Consider the following 18469-nt stretch of genomic DNA (forward strand, 5'->3'; position numbering starts at 1 on the left):
GAACCTTACTAGTGTAAGAGAAGACATAGGGCTGTTGCACATTACCTGAGAAGCCCACAGAGACTGGGGTTTAGCCGTGCCTTTCGCCTCCTGTTGTAGTGCTCTTGGCATCTTGCATAGACACAATCAGTTGTTCTGTGACTGTGATCCTGGCTGGCACTGCCTTGGAAGGCCCAGGGACCTGCTGGTGTGCCTGGCTGCTTGGCTGGGCTCTTGTGGGCTTTCGTGGTGAGCAAGCTTTTGCCTTTACTGACTAGATTACATACAGATGCTTTCAGTCAGGCTAGAAGATGAAGGCCCTGGTGCCACGGAGCAGGGAGGCATCTCTGAACTGCCATCTTGGCAAGCAATTGCCTCGTGTAGCAGCTAGGTTGTTTGCTAAGTTATCCCCTAACAAGACAGAAAAATTACATCTTCCAACAAAGTTGTTCTCCAACAGTGTTATTTTAATTTTAAATCTTCCTCCCTTTGTGGGAGCAGAGGCAGCCCTCTCCTCCCCCAGATGAGGCAGTGGTGACCCTGGAGCTTGTGGAGAGTTACAGCAGGAGGAAACCCCCTCAGCATGAACTGGCAGAGCAAAGTGAAGTCTGAAATAACTACCTTCTTTCCCTGTAATCAGTCAGTGTGGCCCTTGCAGGACTTCAGATAAGGAGGGGAACTGTACAGCTTCAGATAAGCTCTATGTTTGCTACAGCTAACTGTCGCGATTTCCCATTGCGACAATCTAGGAGAAACGACGCATCGCCAGGGACTCGCCCTGGGGAGAAACGGACCGACACAGATACTGTGGATCAAGCGATTTCTCCGTTTAATTGCTACGTAACACTTGGTTATATACCGTAGCCATGCGCAAGCCATCTACTGATCGGTTAACATGTGCTGTTCACGCGCCTAAAGCAATAGTTCGATTGGATAAGGTCTTCTGATCACGCGAATGGTTCCTCCTGTCTGTGTCTTGCTTGGTGTCCCGCTTTCAGTCACGTAGGCCCAACTTGTTCAGCTTCTTGTGCTTATTTCATCAAACTTTGTAGCAACAGTTAGCCTTCGCCGCGTCCTTGAGGCCTGCTGCTTGCAGAGGCCTCTGGCTCTCAGATTGAACAGCCCCATCGTGTCTCTTGTTCACTATGTGTCTATTCTTCTAATTATCCCACAGATAACCACACTGCCTTACTCCTCACTGTTCAGGCTGGTTTCAAAAGTATCGGGAATTACCCAGCCAGCTATTGTAGAGAACACTATATTCCTGGTCTGAAGAATAGTTGGAGTGTATTTTATACACTTGGAGTGGTAGAGAGAGAAACTTTTTTTAATGCTAGCAATCTCTCCCTATTACCTTCATCTTCACAGGAGGATTTTTTTTGTTTGTTTTATCTGTGCCTTACAGCTGTTGCACTTTCCTGTGGATAATGTGGTGATTAAATCAGAAGCATAAAATTAAAAAGACACTGCTTCCGAAATGGTCCAGATAGTGGTTATTATGTTCACCTGGAATGTGTGAGAATCACATTCAGCTCTGTTCTAATAAGTATTTAATTATTTATACAAAATAGAAAGCTTAAGCAAGAGACTGAAACCTTAACTTTGGAGTGAGTAGCTAAGGGGTTTGGCAATTGCTGGTCATGGGAGAGGTCTGATTTGAACAGTGCAAGAATCTAAAGGTAAGTAAAATTTAAAAGTAAATCTAATGTGAGTGGTTTGCTCCTAGTGCCATTGGCTGCTCTGAGGTCTGTCTTGATCTTTGCTTTTGGATGTTATCTTCTCTGCTCCTGTTGCCTTGGGGGGTGGGGATCTATGCAGGAACAGAGGATCCCTTCCCCTGCTCCCCCTAGGCTGTTTCTCTGGAATTTCACATTTTAATTGCCATTATTTCACAAATATCCTAGCTGGAACACATTCAAGCAGGTATGCTTTACCTCAGCACTTGATCTGCAAGTAAACTGGAAATGCTTTCCCTAAATGAAAGTTATGCTCTAAAACATCACTTCTAGGATGCCTCTGAGAATTTATGTTGTTATCTTTAAGGTTTCTTTCATACTGTTTTCACCAGTCAGCATAAAGTATGGGCCCAGACCTCATGTCTTGTTCCTGGAGATTTCCTGGAGGTTTTTTTTTTAAAAAAAAGTGCTAAAACTCAGAGCACAACAAAATTAACTTTTGGAGTAAAGAAAAAGTTACTGCGTAACTACCACAACTCAATTAGAGGAGCAATCAATGCTGTAAGGTGCCTGTTTCTTATTCTAAAATAAAGGAGGACTGCAATAAGTCTAGCCTCTGTCCTTTAATATGTGAGATTAGATAATATGACATCTGTATGATAGTTTGGTACTATACTGCAGTAGGCTTGCCAGCAGCAGCATGTTATTGTGTGTCAGAGAAGATTTTTTTTTTCCAATGCAAAGGAATTTTGCTGGAGGGTTTTTTAGAGTAATACTTTGCCTCATCTTCTGCTGAAACTACTTATCGTAGGCTTTTGTTTGCAACTGTAGGTTTTGTGGGTAATATGCCAAACACTGAGGGTTAAAACATAGGAACCAAAACAAAACTGGCAGGTTTTCATTTTTTTGTAGGCTGCATGTAGGTTCTGTGTAGCAATTTGAAGGAACATCATGCAATTTTTTTGTTTAGCTCCATCTATTTACTAATAAAGCAAACGGACCATTTACAGAATTTCTGAGAATGAGAAATTGTTCAGCGTGTTTGTTTTGAAACTGTTGTTGGATAAAAAGGTTTTTAAAAAGTTTTCTAGTAATAATATAAATCATTGTATTTACCATGCTGGTAGCAAGTGGAGTTGAGATCAATGTTCTGACATGTTAAATTTTAAAGCGAATGTTTTTCTGGATGACCTAGCTATTTTCTTAAGAGGAGAACTGCCTTGCTTTCAAGGGTGGATTATGGCTTCTTAGAAACTTTTTGGTGTATCTGAAAGTCCACTTTTTAGAGTCATATTTGAACTAGTTAAGGCAGGATAAGGAGTAATACAGATAGAAGCTATTGATCAACGCCTACAGGAAGGTAGTGAGGCTAAGAGTTAGCTGAGCTCATTGTTACGCCAGCCAATAGTGGTGTGTCTTCTACTGCTAGAAAGCTAGCAGCGTACCGCATCCTATCCTCGTTTCTGGTTAGGTGCAAGTGTGGTGATGTGAGAAGGAATTTTATAGTCTACAATTGCTGTTGCAAAGACTGAAAACCTGAGGGGCTGAGGAGCTGGCCTAGGGAATGGTCTGCCTGGTTTCCATGAGCTTGACTCTCACTGCAAGCAGAAATAGGTGATAGCCCAGATGTAGGAAGGTTTCTTGGCTGATGACTGCAGGCAATCAAATGCAATTACAGCTCCTGGTGAATTGGCTGATGGAGCTTTATTTTCACTTTGTAACGTACCTGCATCCAGGGTAGCTGCAGCAGTTTAGCTGTTATTAACTGCTTCGATACTCAGTGCCCTAGAGTGATCTTCTTGGGCCACAGAGATGTCTCTATGCAGCATGGCTACATTGTCATAGGTATCTGAGCTAGCAATTCTAAAGCTGCAGTTGTGCTCTGTGGGAAGATGCCAAAATGATACTAACTGTAAATAGAGGTAATAGTTGCCATTACAAGTGAATGTCATGGCCGAAGATGTTAGAGCTGTTTCTAGATGCACCTCTGCCTCCACTAAGGCAGGATCTCCAAAAAATGTTTTGCTTAGGCATTTTAGGGCTACGTGGCTCCAAACTGCACTATTAATAGCATCGCTTTAACTTCAACCTTCCATTTTTACTAAAAAAAAAAATCTTACCAGGAGGATAATTATTCCAAATTTTGTAATAAAAGGCCAAAGCTTCAGCCAGAGCTGCATCTAAAACAGTTACAAAATGTTTTTGCACTGGCCCAATTCATGGAAAAAACCAAACCAATACAAAAAAACCCTGTGATCGAGTAGTCGTAGTTTAGGACACCTGTTGGTTTTCATGGTTTATTTTTTTATTTAAAAAAAAAGGGCAGAAAGAAAGGAAGATGGAGAAGGCTAGTAATTTTGGTGGATTAGAGGATAGCATATAAATTAACCACTGTATTGATCCATTGGGAAAAAAAAAGGGGAAATGGAGGAAATGGAAATTAATGTATATGTCCAGTAGATACCATTTCAATGCAGTGCCTAACATCACTGTCTAAAATACTTGTAACACTACAAATGCTTCAGAAGACAAAGCTCACATCACTGAAATGCATAACAGGCCAGATCTTGCTAGATATTGAGGCAACTCAACAATGCACTTTTCAATGTTGTGTGTGGGGTAATAGGCTGGAGGTGTTGGACTTCTCAGTGCTCAGCAGGGCTATACCAGGGGTTAAGTCTTTTTGATTATGCTTTTAATGCTGTTCACATGTCTTGATACTTGTTTACAAACTCATGTTCATGCATCGCTGGGTTTCATGACTACCTCACATCTATGGCTTTTGTATTATGTTACTCTATTTGAATTCAAAAAGTCTGCCTCATGCTCATGGTGATACAGTACACAAAAAGCAAGACAGGACATGCAGAAAAAGAATAAGATATTGCAAGACTGGATCTTGAATCACAAAGCAGCCTAGGAGGGTGTGCCATCCTTTCCCTGCTTCTGGGTGTTGGTATTTGACTCAGGGGGCTGACAGAACTCCTGATTACTTTTGTCATTTTTTAAGCACATAAGGATCTCTTCCTTTTTAGACTTGTTTGAAATATAGAGATAAAAGGCAAGAACCTTTTGGCCTTAAAATGGGATGACAGGAGGCGTGAAAGCATTTGTCTTTCTTGCATCTCACTGCTTTTTTGTCTTTTGAAGTCCTGTACTACCTGATTAAGTGGAAACATACTGTAAAACACATGACTGTCTCAAGTATATACCATTCAAATATGTCTGTCTTATATTCCATTTCCATTCTTGGGGGGGTTTCATAGACAGTCATGTTTTTCTTTTTGGTATTGTATCCTGTAGTAATAGTTTGCTTTTCAGTTGTGAAGCTTTGCATTTTCTTTTAGATATGAAGAAGCAAGCCTGTTATTGTCTTGTGGCAGGTAGATGCTTGATGATTTTAATTAGAATAATTAAATTCAGAGGGCGCCGCTGAATTAACCAGATTTAGGTTGTTATTTTAGTGTATCCATTTATACATGGATGTTCCATTAGGATAATTTTTATTCTGTCTCTGTGGCCATGTGCACCAGGCTTACTCTTACTGTTTGGTGAATAGTAGTTAAGTGATACAGTAAATTAATCTCTTCAACTTTTTAAATGGCAATTTCTTTCAAATCAATAAAGAATTTGCCAAAAAAACCCACACAGCTGAACATTGATTTTCTTTTTTCCCATTAGGTATATGAAGTACTTGTATTTTTTTCCTAATGACAAATCAATTTCAACATTTCAATGCAAGGTAACTGATCATTGCTACTGTTTGAGGATGTTACTTTGCTGTTTTCAGTTTAAACATCATCTGTGTTTATCTTCCTTCACAGACTGAGAGTAATTTGAACAAACCAATAATTATTTTGTTAGTACTGTATAGAATTTTCTTTGTCTATATTGCTATATTAGTGGGAAAACTTGTCTGAGACTACTCTAATGTTATTGGGAAATTATAGTAAAGGCATAGAGGAAATTATCTTTCACTCTTTTAAATGTATACTACAGTACATAAATGCTGTGATAGGAGGAACCTTGATGAGACCAATAATATGTACAAGGGCCCTTTGTTATGGTGAAATTCACCATTTCTCTTCCCAACCTAATTCCAGAAATAGCTAATGTGGAAAGCATTCTCAGAATCCACCTTGTATTATGTTTTGTGTGATGTTTGGATTCTTCTTAGAATATAATTTCATTATAGGTTGGATAGCCAGCTTAATTTAAGTTTATCTTATAACAAGGAAACATACTCTTAGTTTTGCAACCGTAATAATACTATTTCTACAAAACTTTGTATAAAATTGCTAATTCTGTTTTTCTCTATGAATTTGCTATTGGTCATTATCCAAAACAGCATTCTGGGCTTACTTAATCATGTTTCTTTTTTAAATGTGATTGCATTACAGTTAAGTGCCTGAATTATTTAGGAGCACAGGTTTCAGATAAAGCCAGTGAAGTGCTTCAGAAGTTACATCTGAAGTATACAATGAATGATTGTTATATTTTTATAGCAACTTCACAAATAATGGCGAAAAACCTCATTCAGTCCCATAAAGAAAAAGACAAAACCCTCAGATTTTAAATCAGAATTAGCAAAGAGGCAGAAAGGAACAAATTTAAAAAAATGAAAAGGAAGGAGACTCTTTATCTTTAAAGGTTAGAAATAAAAAATTTGCTTTAAAGGTGAAGTTTAAATTACAAGAAATCCATAGTAAAGGTTTGTCAGATTCCTCCATTCAGAACACAGTAAGATCAAATCTTACTTTACAAGGAAAATGAGGAACAAAAGTGTAGACTTTAAACACAGTATGTTGGAGGATCTTGCAATAAATATTCAACAGAAACACTAGGAAGGGGTGACAAGATACTATTATATAGATTAGTTGCAAAATGTAAAAGGAAAATAATGGAATAGAAGGAAAACATTTTTCTTCTTTGGACAGGAAAAAACAGTATGCAAGAATCAGAAGTAAAAAAAATAGCATTTTATCCATGTGTTAAAATAATGTGATCTGTGATCTTCAATCTTTACAGCCTGTTCTAAGGATGCACCAGTTTGTTGAGTGGAGAATGGTGCCGTGTGATCAGAAACATGACATTGATTGCAACACTTCATGAATAACCATTGATTTGATTTGAAAACATTGTGCCAAGCTGTTTTCCTAGAAAGCTGTTGTGGAACATAGCTATGAGATTTACTAGTATTTTTCAGTATTTCCTCCCTACCTGTTATGCATTAACAGTCCTGCAAGTAAGGTAAATGCTGCTGATTCTTTTTTTTTTTTTTTTTTTTTTTTTTAAGATTCTGTGGTCTTTATGTCTTCACATCTTCCATTTCTTCTTCCACAAGTAGATCAGATCCATTTCTAGCTCATAGAAGTAGCTTCTAGGGCACTAGAAACAGCTACATAGAAGGTAAAGAGGAGGAAGAGACCCAGGCAGGGAACTGGCAAAAGAATAGATACTTGAAAATCTTTTGTTTTGTTATAGGGGATGAAGCTCTAGTTTTAAACAAGAGGTGCTATCAACTGCTGCACTTCATACTACGAGGTGGTTCGTACAAATGACTGTTCACTGCCTCAGTTGCTCGTATTTGCTATGTTCAGGAGCATGCAGTGAAGAATTGTCTCGCTCCTACACTGGCAGAGATGAGTCTCCTGCAGCAGCTGGTGCTAACAGTGGAGAGGGCACTTGAAGCACTGAAGTTGCCTATGAGAAGCAGCAACCCAATAATCCCCCTACTGCCAGCCAGTCAGGACCCATCACAGACGTACTGTGAATGGCAGTACCAAACACAAGCTACCTCTGCCCTGCAAAAGCAACAAATTTTTCACAAAACCTTACTCTGTTTTGTGAAAACATCATAACATTTGTGCTAAGTGTTTCTAGTTTTGGGAGGGGGAAGTTTCATGAAAAACATTTTGCAATGCATTTTTCATCCTGCTCCAGTAAATAAAAATCCATTGGAAATACACTGAATGGATTTTTGTCACTAACATCTGTTTATTTTCCCTCCATGACATTTGGGTAGTAGTTTACTACTCTATACTTAGATGATTTCAAAATTCTCTGTATTTTTCCCCCTAAAATACTTTAACTTTTTCCCTAAAAGAGGGAAAGCCATGCAAATTTAAGCTTATATAGCCTAAGTGCATTATATTCTGATAATTTTATTTCTGGTAAATATATTTACAGCCAGATAAACATATAAATGCTTATTCAGAGTAGAAACTAACTAATCAAACTAAGGGAGAAAAACCATCCCCATGCCATTTAACACAAATGCAGGCAAACAGCTTCTAAGAGTATTTTAGGAGGCGCAAATGCAGTAAGATATAGTAGAAATCAGGTTTTTGGGTTTGTTTGTTTGGTTTTTTTTGTCTGGCAATGTTTCACCTCTTAGTGACAGAGATTAGGGAAAAGAATTCGTGCTTTCAAATGGAATAAAAAAAAAATGGATTCTAACAGAATTCCCATAGCATCTCACTAAAGAGACAGACAAAAGAGACCAGAATAACAAACAACTGGGAAAAAAATTTAATCAGCTTGAACGCAAGCTGATTTGCCTCCTTAAATATGAACATACTTAATCAATGCATGCTGTTGTGTTTATCAATGGAAGTTGGGTATGATTTGGTTAATGAAATGGGGAACACTTTCAGAGGCAGCCAGTGGATTGTGAAGAGTTCATGTTCTTGCTAACCAAAGCAGCAAGACAACTTTTTGACCTGTGCAGTAGTCTAATTTTTTTAAAAGAAATACAAGTAATTAAATGGTAGATGATGCATTGTCAGTAAGCTTCTGACCTGGGAAGCATGTCAGTAAGTGGGAAAAAAACAAATAGTGGAAGAAAAGCCATAGAAACAAAGTTATGCCACCAAATGTGCAAATAATTAAAATAGGAGGGTGAACTGTCCCAAAAGCAAAGTGTTTGAAGAGAGTTTGATCTAAAATTATACTAAATCCCTTACAGTAATGCCAAATTGTGTCAGGAGGTAAAAATAAAGCTTAGCCTGGTATGCATAATTCTCCATTCTAAATTTTATTCTGAAATGCTTCAGCCAAAAGTAGGAAAAAATGAACACAGAACTACTCTGACATAGCTTACCAAAATGCTATATATGCTTTTTCTCTTTTTGTGCTATACATGCATTTCTCTTCTGTGAGACTATATTTTTAGATGAGCTAGTAAGGTGCTTATAATTAACGTAGACTAAAATCATAACTTCTTTTCCTTAAATGTTTTCAAATCCATAAGAAAATAGTATTTTGACCTGTATTAATCACGTCTTAGGTGTAAAGTGGTTAAATGCTATGCTCGTCTGTTAAGGCTCTCATTAGATGTTTTATTTTTAATGTGCATTGTCTTAAATCTCTTACAATGCTGAAAAGAGGTTAAAACTGCATTTCAGGTGTAGGGCAATAGCTATAATTTTCCTATTTTGCATCTTCTTAGATTTAAGCAGGAGGGTCTAGAGCTTTTGAGTATATTCCTTTTTACAAGCAATCCAACTTTTTTAAAGGGGAAACAAAATATCCATAGGGGACTCCAGACTTCAAATTCTCTCCACAGACACAACAGTCATATCTGACTGAATATTATATATTCTGAGCACATTCCTAAGATTTCACTCCAGATTGTAGATGTCCCTCTAACAGGGCTTTTATTTTCTCTAATCTCCATTACTATATTAAAATATTTGTAATTTTGGAAAATATTTACTGTATAAGTGAAACAAAATCTCGATGTTTTACAAGTGAATTTAATGTTGGCTGACATGCTTGACTGACAGCCCTAAAGACAGAATGCTCTGTTTCATGTCCTAGAACAGATACATCATCGAGTAATGCTATGCCATAACTGTTAAAAATTCAAAGTGAAAATTCAGTCTCTTGCTTTATTCATGCTAGAGTCATGTATTACATCTGTTCTGCTAATGCAGCCAGTAAAGCACACATTTCTCGTGATACTGTGACTTCTTTTTATTAAGGCAGAGATCTGTCTGCATATAAAATGTGATTACATAAACAATTCATATAGCCTGTGCCTGAAATTTCTGCAAAGCATTTACTGCAGCTGGTTACTATAGTAACAGGCAAAGGAGGCTGGTTTAAATTTGTTAATTCATTATGGAAGAGGCTTTCTATTTTGTTGCATTTTGCTTCAGATGGGAAACATGCTAGTGTAACATCTCTACACAAACAATTCAAACCTCATGTAAACCAGTCCACTGGGAAGTACAGCATATTTCACTTGTGCAAATCACTTGGGCGACTGCTCTGCTGTAACGCTTCCTGAGTTCTCTAAGTTACCTCCGTCATTTTTGTGTGTAAGACTAGACGTAATGTCATTAGCACTAGTACTGTATTTGTGCTCCTTCCCTCCTGTAACACATATCTTAAAATTGTTTTTTTAAAAAACATGCACTAAATCAAGGTGAAAACATCAGGAAAAGTGGGTGGACATAGAAAGTACAGTCACCTGTAAACCTAGACAGTTTCATATATCAAGACACAATTAGGTCTTTCAAATAATGGCACAGAAGAGAAAGCCATACCAGCATGCAGCATAGAGTAAATGTCATTAACTGAAATAGTACTTTCACTGAAGAAAATACCTAGTAAAGTGTAGGGCAAGTTCCAGTGGAGGAAAAGAATGAAAATGAGTGAAGGATAGCTACACCCGCTGCAGATTTACCTTGAGCCTTCTTCCTTGGAAAATACTTAGCTACTGAAAAACAACAGTTCACAGCAAGAGAAAGAACTTCATAACTGTCTTTGCAAAGCTGCTAGGGGCTTTCCACCAAAGCAGTGGTAGTTTTGGACAAATAAATGGGACAGTCTTTGTAACCTGAACAGTTCCTACAAAATATGGGAGGGCATGATGAATGCAGATGTTTTTCTTCTGCGGAGGTTAGCTTTGCGTAAGGACTCAGCTGAAATGAGCCACATACCTATGGTCCACTGACCTAAAGTCTCTGTTTGGGAAAGGATTTACTAGTAATAGTAGAATTGAACCAGCCATACCTTCTTTGCTCTATGTGATTCTGTTGTTCACCCACTAGAAGTGAGCATCTTAGAAAAACCCTGTTAGATACTGCCAAAAATGATAATTCGTTTAGATATCTCATCTGCATACAATACAATGCAAAGTAGTTTACTGTTATGTAATGAAAAGCTACATTTACTGCACATGAAGTCATATCTGATCATTCTGCTATTCCAAGATTCTGTGGAAAGTTTCAATTTCTTGCCATCTATAACAAGTCCCTCCTTCTCCACCTACAACAGGGAACGGATACTGCAGAAGCCTTGAGGTGTGTATGGTCTTAGCTTAATTTTCTCCTCCATTTAATCATAGAATTTATTTAATCATAGTACATTAGATTGATTTAAAATTATTATACCTATCTGGTTAGAAAAAAAAATTCATAATGGCAATACAGAATGTTAACGCAAAGAAGATTATTCTGTAGTATTTGTGCTCTACCAGATGTTTCTCTTAGATAAGTGCTGCAATCAGTACAAAGAATAGGGAGTTATATGGCTTGCATGCTCAAATGTGCATGCAAAGCTTTTTCATTTTACTTAAAAAAAAAAAAAAAAAGTGGCCTGTGGGATTCAAAAAAATCCAACCTAACACTGTGATTCAGGAGACTGGCAGGTGAAAGATGCCTTATGGATGACCTTATTCATTCACAAAAAGGAGTAATTTTCTTCTTCAATAGAAAATCTAATGTTTGCCTAAAATTCATCTTGTGATTATGATAAATTAGCTGTACTTACCTGAACATTTTGTTTATTGAGGAGATAAGGCAATTTCATCTATGATGGAGTTGGCATGCTTGCAGCTTGGAAGCAGAATTAGACAGGTTAGCCATGGCAATCAGAGAAAGCGTCTCAGAATCTCTTCAGCAATAGTGGCTTAACTCCACAGCACATTCTGTGCGCTTTTGAGGAACAGGCCCAACAATATTTCCCTGTGTGGGACACGGTCAAATCTACCTAATGAAACCACAAATCCGTGTCTTTGGATGTTGCTTACTAACTCTATTCCATATGATCCATTTGGTTTTGGTTTTGTTTTTTTTGAATCAGCTGGCCAAATATTATGAAATTTTCATGTTTTCTGTCAAATTGTTTTAGAAAACAGTGCTGTACAGAATCTTGAGGCATTACTGTTATTCTTTAACAATACTTACAGTAAACAAATTATTCCTTCTTTAATATCTATCCCCTGAACAGTTTCTGGTTTTGAGCAAGTATTTTGCTTTTTATCATATGGTTACTTGGGTTTTCTAACAGACTGCTGGTGAAGAACTCTGTCAAAGGCCTTTTGTGAGCCTGAACAGATCCTGCTAGCTGGTTTTTGTGTAGTTACTCTGATACAGTTCCCGTGGCTGTCGGTGGCCTGCAGGGAGCATGGTTCATCCCTGCTGTTTGTGTCTGTCAGCAAATAGACATTATAATTTTGTTTTTAGTTATTAAGCCAATTCACTGGATGCTAGATAAGTAAGGTCTATGATATTTCTCACAAGAGTAGAAATAGCACAATCTTCTTGTCCCCATGATAGCAAGTGAGGAACTATTTTAGCCAGAAGCTCAACCATTTTGTTTCTGATAGGTAGGTCTAAGTGCAATACTGTCATCTTCCAGTTTCTGCTGTTGTATCATCTTTCCTATTGGAAAAGAGCAAGTTAGGAGCACCCAGTTTTTTTGTTGTCCTCACTGTAAGCTGATGCAATGTCACCTTTTCATTAATTATTAAATTAGACTATGAGCTCTGGAATAATAAAACTGTCTCATATTTCATTCACCATGTCACCCTCCCCTATGAAAATGTATTTTGGTCTGAGGGATGTCCTCCAAATTATTTCATGAATGTTAAAGCAAGTAACTTATTCAGGCCTTCAGCAACATCAGCCTCATCTGTCACTATTAGTGTATTCACATTCCTTACTGCTCCTGTTGACTTCATTTTTTTCTGGCTGCTTGCTTCTTTTTAATGTTTATCTTTATTAATTTTGAAAAATATCCTTTTTATTTGCATTTTGATGAATATTCCTATCATTTCTAAAACAGCCAACTAGCTGTGATCAACATTAGCATTAACTGATTTTATTATCTTTTTAATAATTCTTAAACAATCAGGTCTCTGGAATCCAACTATTAGCTGTGCTGCTGTAACTAGGAAAATATTTTTATTTTATTAGAACCACTGAATTTTCTCTTGTTGTCTTTTTCAGTTGGTTTCAGTAATAATTTTCTGATTCTCAGGTACGTGACCTGCATCTCCAAAGACTTTTGCATCCTTTAACAGTACTGTTTCTTAAAAGCATGTCTTCAGATAATCCTCATCACAAGAAAATTTGTACAGTATAAGAAGTGTAGGTGTTGGTAGAGATGAAGAAGCAGTGGGGAACATGGAGGACGAGGGTAAACATTCCTTTGGATTACCCCCACCTAAACACACTGCTGTGGAATTACAAGCTGTTAGGTTTTTGTTTCTTTTATAGATTTTATCTATGGGGGATTTACAAGCAATGAAAGAAACCCCTGTTTGGTTTTGTATTCATTTACAGCTTCAGCTAAGGCTGATGTCCTGCTTTCCTGTATGTTGAAAAGCTAGAACATCATGCTCCGAAGACATCCCCCGGTGCTCATGGGGGGCTGACTTTCTAGGGGCTACATCTGAACGGGTTGTAGATCTTGAACATCCTGAGTCACAGGCTTATAACTGCACCATAATATTTGAGGCAGGAATGCATTTTATGAGACAACCTCAAAAGTGAGGGCAACAAATGAACGGGAAATCAGTTTTCTTTTTCATCTCTTCAAGTGAAATCTTCCCAAGGGCAGATCTGACTTTTGTTTGGTCAATGCAAACTGCTAACATTTTATGTTTACGTAAGAGGCTTTTCACATCAATCTTCCCACCTGATTTACTATGAAAGTCATAGTGCTGCAATAAGTTAAAATTGTAAAACTCTACTCTGCAGAAGTCCAGAAGTGAAGTTCTTGTTTCAGTAACATTTGTTTCAATATAATAGCTTACTTTTTTGAGACAGAACGTTCTGGCTTGTTGCTGATCATCCTTTGATTTAGCAAAGGGCTTAACGGAGTGAGAGCGCTGGTAGGACACAACTGGCATTTGAAATAAAGTACACCTTAGTCTGGAGCAATTTCAGTTTCCCAAATAGGCAAAGTGCAAAAAGCTAGTCTTGTTTCCATATATTGTGCATGCTTGAACACTTGCAACAAGAGGCAGAATGAGCTGAAACAGTAGAGAAAAACTGTATTTTTGTGTTGGTTTAGCTGGAATAAAAAGACATTGGAAATGTATCTCAGTGACAGAGCCCATATATGCTGGAATAGGAATTCTGGCAACTAAGAGAAAAAGCCCCAAGCGAACTTCAACAATTTAAACTATGCTAACTACTCCCAGGGGGTAATATTTCTTCACAGTTAGTAGACTGTGGCTTCAAGCAAGCTCAACAAAATAAGCACCGGGTCAATGTAGTTCACTGTTCCTCATCTTTTCTTGGCTTAGAACTTGCCACAGAACTATTTACTAATATGCTGTTAATGGCTGTCAAACTAGTAGAGGTATTATAATCTGATAGGCATAAGGTTTGCAAGAACATATAACATCTTTTATTAGGTATACTAAGAACTGGGAAAAACTGACACCCAGTTGTCTTCATCTGTGGCTGCTTCTAAGGATGACTGAGGACCACAGGATTGTGTGAAGGGAACAAAATGTCCCATAAAATCAGAATATTTCACTAAGGGGATGGTAGTGACAGTGAAGGATTGTGATTACAGTCTTTCTAGTCTTTGAAAAAAAGAGTGTGAAAAATTAAGAGTGCCATTTAAAAATCCAGAGGGAGTAAAAGTTGCTCAGGAAATCCAGTGGGGAGGAACTTATTTCTTCCAATTTATGTAGGAACTATCACCATTGGTTAACCTTGGTGTACAGGGTTACAAGAGTAATTGTTGATGGTCATGTGATCAAACTATTTCTAGGCTGTTTGGTGTCTTTTACCATCACTCAGTGGGTTTCTCTTTAAAACGATAGATTTGCTTATAGCTGTGGTAGTGCACAAAAGTATAGTACAGCTGGTTGGTAAGCAGAATATGCATCTCAGTTCTATGAGAATGTGCATGAAAAAGATCTCTGAGATTTAACCTCCTCTCCAAATCTATTAAATAAAACCCTTAAGAATTAAAATAGAATTAAACAATTCTGGAATAAAATCCTTTATGTTGTCCTGATGCCTAGTTCCTTGCTTTGTGGTGTCTATAAAAGTTTATGTATTTTTCCCCCTTAAGTGCTACAGTGGGAGCTTCTACTTAAGATAACAAATATTGGTATTGTGTAAAATGCCACTGAATGCAGCTCTTAGCATGCCAATCACTTGGTGTTTTATTTTATCTTTCTGCAATAATTCATACAGCTTTCTTCCAAGCATTTGATTAGTTCCATTACAGCTTGATCCCTAACTTGTATATTTTAAATAGACAAGACTGACAAAGGTGAGTAGAGAGGGTAAATGACAAATCATAAAGAGAGAGGTAAAATGGCTTTCCCAAGGTCACGCAGAAGGATTATAGAAGAATTGGGAGCAAATGCAATCATCCTTGACTAAGTTCCCACTTGCTGGACAAGAGTGTTTTGGTATGAAGATATGACTATTTGATTACCCACAAAGAATTAACAACTTAATGAAAGAATTTTGGTAAATTAATATATTCACTTGTCTCTTTAAGCTGAATTCAGATTTGTCAGCAAAAGTGTATGGATTTCTCAGTATTGGTTTAAATGGATGAACTATTTGAAGTATTTGCCTGTATCAAATCCACAATGTCTAGCAATTACACTACCTTAAATAACCTGCTCTTTCAGTGCTCTAACGTTTGGTTCCGGGCCTCTTAATGCTATTCTAGCATATGAAGGTAACTTGTAAACTGGCCCTTTGTTTATTTCCCAAAGTTTTAAGCCTTCATCCAGAAAACAGAAACAAAAAAGTCATACATGTATTTTCAATGGTGTAGAAAACTTCTCTTTTCTGAATAACATTATTATCAAGCTTCTGTTTTAATGCCTGTTAAAATGGCTTCAACTGGAATATATTGAATAGATTTTGAACTTCTATCACATGCTTACTGATTTGTCAGCAAAATTACTGCAATATCTCATGCCATCTGTCACAATCCCTTCTCTCAGTAGGGACTCTTTGCCAGTTATAATGTTATAAAGTCTAAACCATTAGCATGAAAGAGTATTATTGCTGGGCCTTTTGTTGCTCAGCCAGAAGGTTATGTTAAGGAAAAAGGAACATGACGTAAGATACGTTTTTTGGGGGGGGTTATATGATTTTAAGTTTGAATAAAAATCTTTCTAAACATACCAGATGGTATAATAATCTTTGATGTATTCTTGGCTTCTGGACTGCTGTTGTGGTTTGCCATAATAAAATTCGTGTGTTCTGAAGAACAGTTGCTGGCTTGCTTGTTCTTGCTTCTCAGAACTCCTTGCCACATGGAAATACATTTTGAAAATGACACTCATGCAATGCATGGGAGTTAAATTACAATACCAAGTGTACAGTGTGTGGCATGTGTGCTGCATAGTAATAGATGATACAGTGTAGTGACTGCTAAAAAGACTGTCATCCTTACAAGTGACTGGATACTGCAGTTGTATTTCAGTGTGCTATAGTACTTTCTTGTGGGAGGTAGGCTACTGTCAAAATGCTTTGACAAATAACTTAGGAAGATGTCTAAGTCTTTACACAAAAATCTTTACATTGGTGTAATGTAATTTCTACTGCCACATACTTTACCTAATACTACTGGCCAAATTCCAGCTGAGATAAAATGTCATCAGACCTAAATCTTCATGTGGAACCAATTTGAAAAAGTGTTTCCTTACAGTTCAACGTGAGGATGTACTGTATTACTGATGTAATGGCTGTCATGGTTGTGCTCTCATATTGATATGAGTCCAGTTAAGTTAAGCCATGGCATTTAATTTGATGCATTCTTAACATCCCTCTGTCCCCAAAAGGCAGTGGAGTATCATCTATATATCAGTCAAATTAAATACCTGTGTTTCTGCAGAATTATTAATCAAAGATCCTTTTTCTTAAGAAGGTAGTTGTTCCAAAACATTTTTTTAAGACATACTTTTGTATAGTTTTAAAAGCTAATAGACTTCTTTATATACTGAAATATATAAAGAATGAAATTATTTGGGAGTGAGAATCTTTCCTAAAACTGGACCAAATCTTCATCTAGAAATTGATTATAGTTAAGCAAGTGCATTTCTTATGGAAGCACTGACAAACATTCCGCTGCTTAATTTTGCTTGAATAACCCTTCTGTGATGTTTCAGTAATTCTCAAATATTCATGTCTGGGAAATTAAGAGTCAAAACGTGCTGCTTTTCCCGTAGCATTGGCTTCATTCATGCCTTTCATGCTTGCATCCAGGAATATCTTTGGAGAGCTTAAATAGCTGTAGTCTAAGCTCTGTGAGTCACTGGAGGAGAAACGGAGACAAGCAAATGAATATTTAAAAAAACTTGTAGCAGCGTGGATTTGTAAATTGCATAAATTCCACAGGCACTTATTGTTGTGCCTTCAACAGCTAGTGAGATACTCATCAATCTGTTCTGTAAGGACTAATCATAGTGAAGCTAGGTTACTGTTTATTTCACTTAAGGTATCCTATGAATCAGTCCTTTGTATCCATCTGCTTCTCATGTAAACAGTTTGTCTCATACAAACCTTGTTGTTTTTTATATAGTAAGTTGTACAAATTCTATTCATTTGCTTGCTTATGCTGAATATTATTTCCTTGACCATGAGTTTTCCATCAAAGCAGAATAAACCCCCTGTTCAAAATTAAGAAATGTATTTTTGAAAGTCCTGTGGTTTAATAATTAATTTATGCATGCTCATGCTTTGTTTTTTTTTGTCTTGGAATGTAGTTGTGAAAAATGTCATGCTCTACAATGAGAGTTTGTCATGTCTCAGTAGTCATTCTAATATTCCACATATTTTTATGTATTTGGATATGTTTAGAAACAAAATTAAGATTGAAAAGGAGTTAAGAATTTCAAATTTATGGGTCTGTGGATAGCTAATTTTTCAGTAGATACAACTGCGTTCATTCTTGGACAGAAGGCCACCCAAGGATTACTTCTTGCTGCAGTTTGAACTGCTGTTCAATGAGATAGCACATATGAAATGCAAGTGAGAGAGTTAAAACTTAGGTCTTTTTGCACAGAAGTATATTTTTAGTTGCTCATTTTTCTTATATTGTCAAACAACACAACATTTTAAATGTTGACAATGATACATGGTGATGTCACTGCTAATGTTTAATACGAGATTTCTCTTGTACTGGATACTTAAAGCCTCTTTCTATGGACAGTTAATCTGCATTAGCTCTACTTAAGAAAAGAGGATCAGTCAGAGAACCGTCTATTTTAATTGTAATCAATTTAGTAAAGCTTAGAGCACCATACGGGGGCAGGGCTCCATCATAATCTGAGCTGCACACATACAAAGGAAACACAAGCTAATACCAAAAAATCAGAGAGAAATGTCCTTTTCTGCAGAAGAATATAATGTAAACATGATTTAGAAAGAAAAATCTTGGGTTAAAGCTCTGATACCCAGCCAGGCTTAGTGCATGACTGAGAGATTTATGGGAGGACTAACACTGCCCAATGTTTTTGGCATATTTTGGTCATGTGGTACAGTGACAGTGGCAAACATTCCCACCTCTTCCCCTGGAGCTCTTGTAGTATT

Source organism: Accipiter gentilis, chromosome 7 (genome assembly GCF_929443795.1).
Source record: "Accipiter gentilis chromosome 7, bAccGen1.1, whole genome shotgun sequence".
NCBI classification, from domain to species: Eukaryota; Metazoa; Chordata; class Aves; order Accipitriformes; family Accipitridae; genus Astur; species Astur gentilis.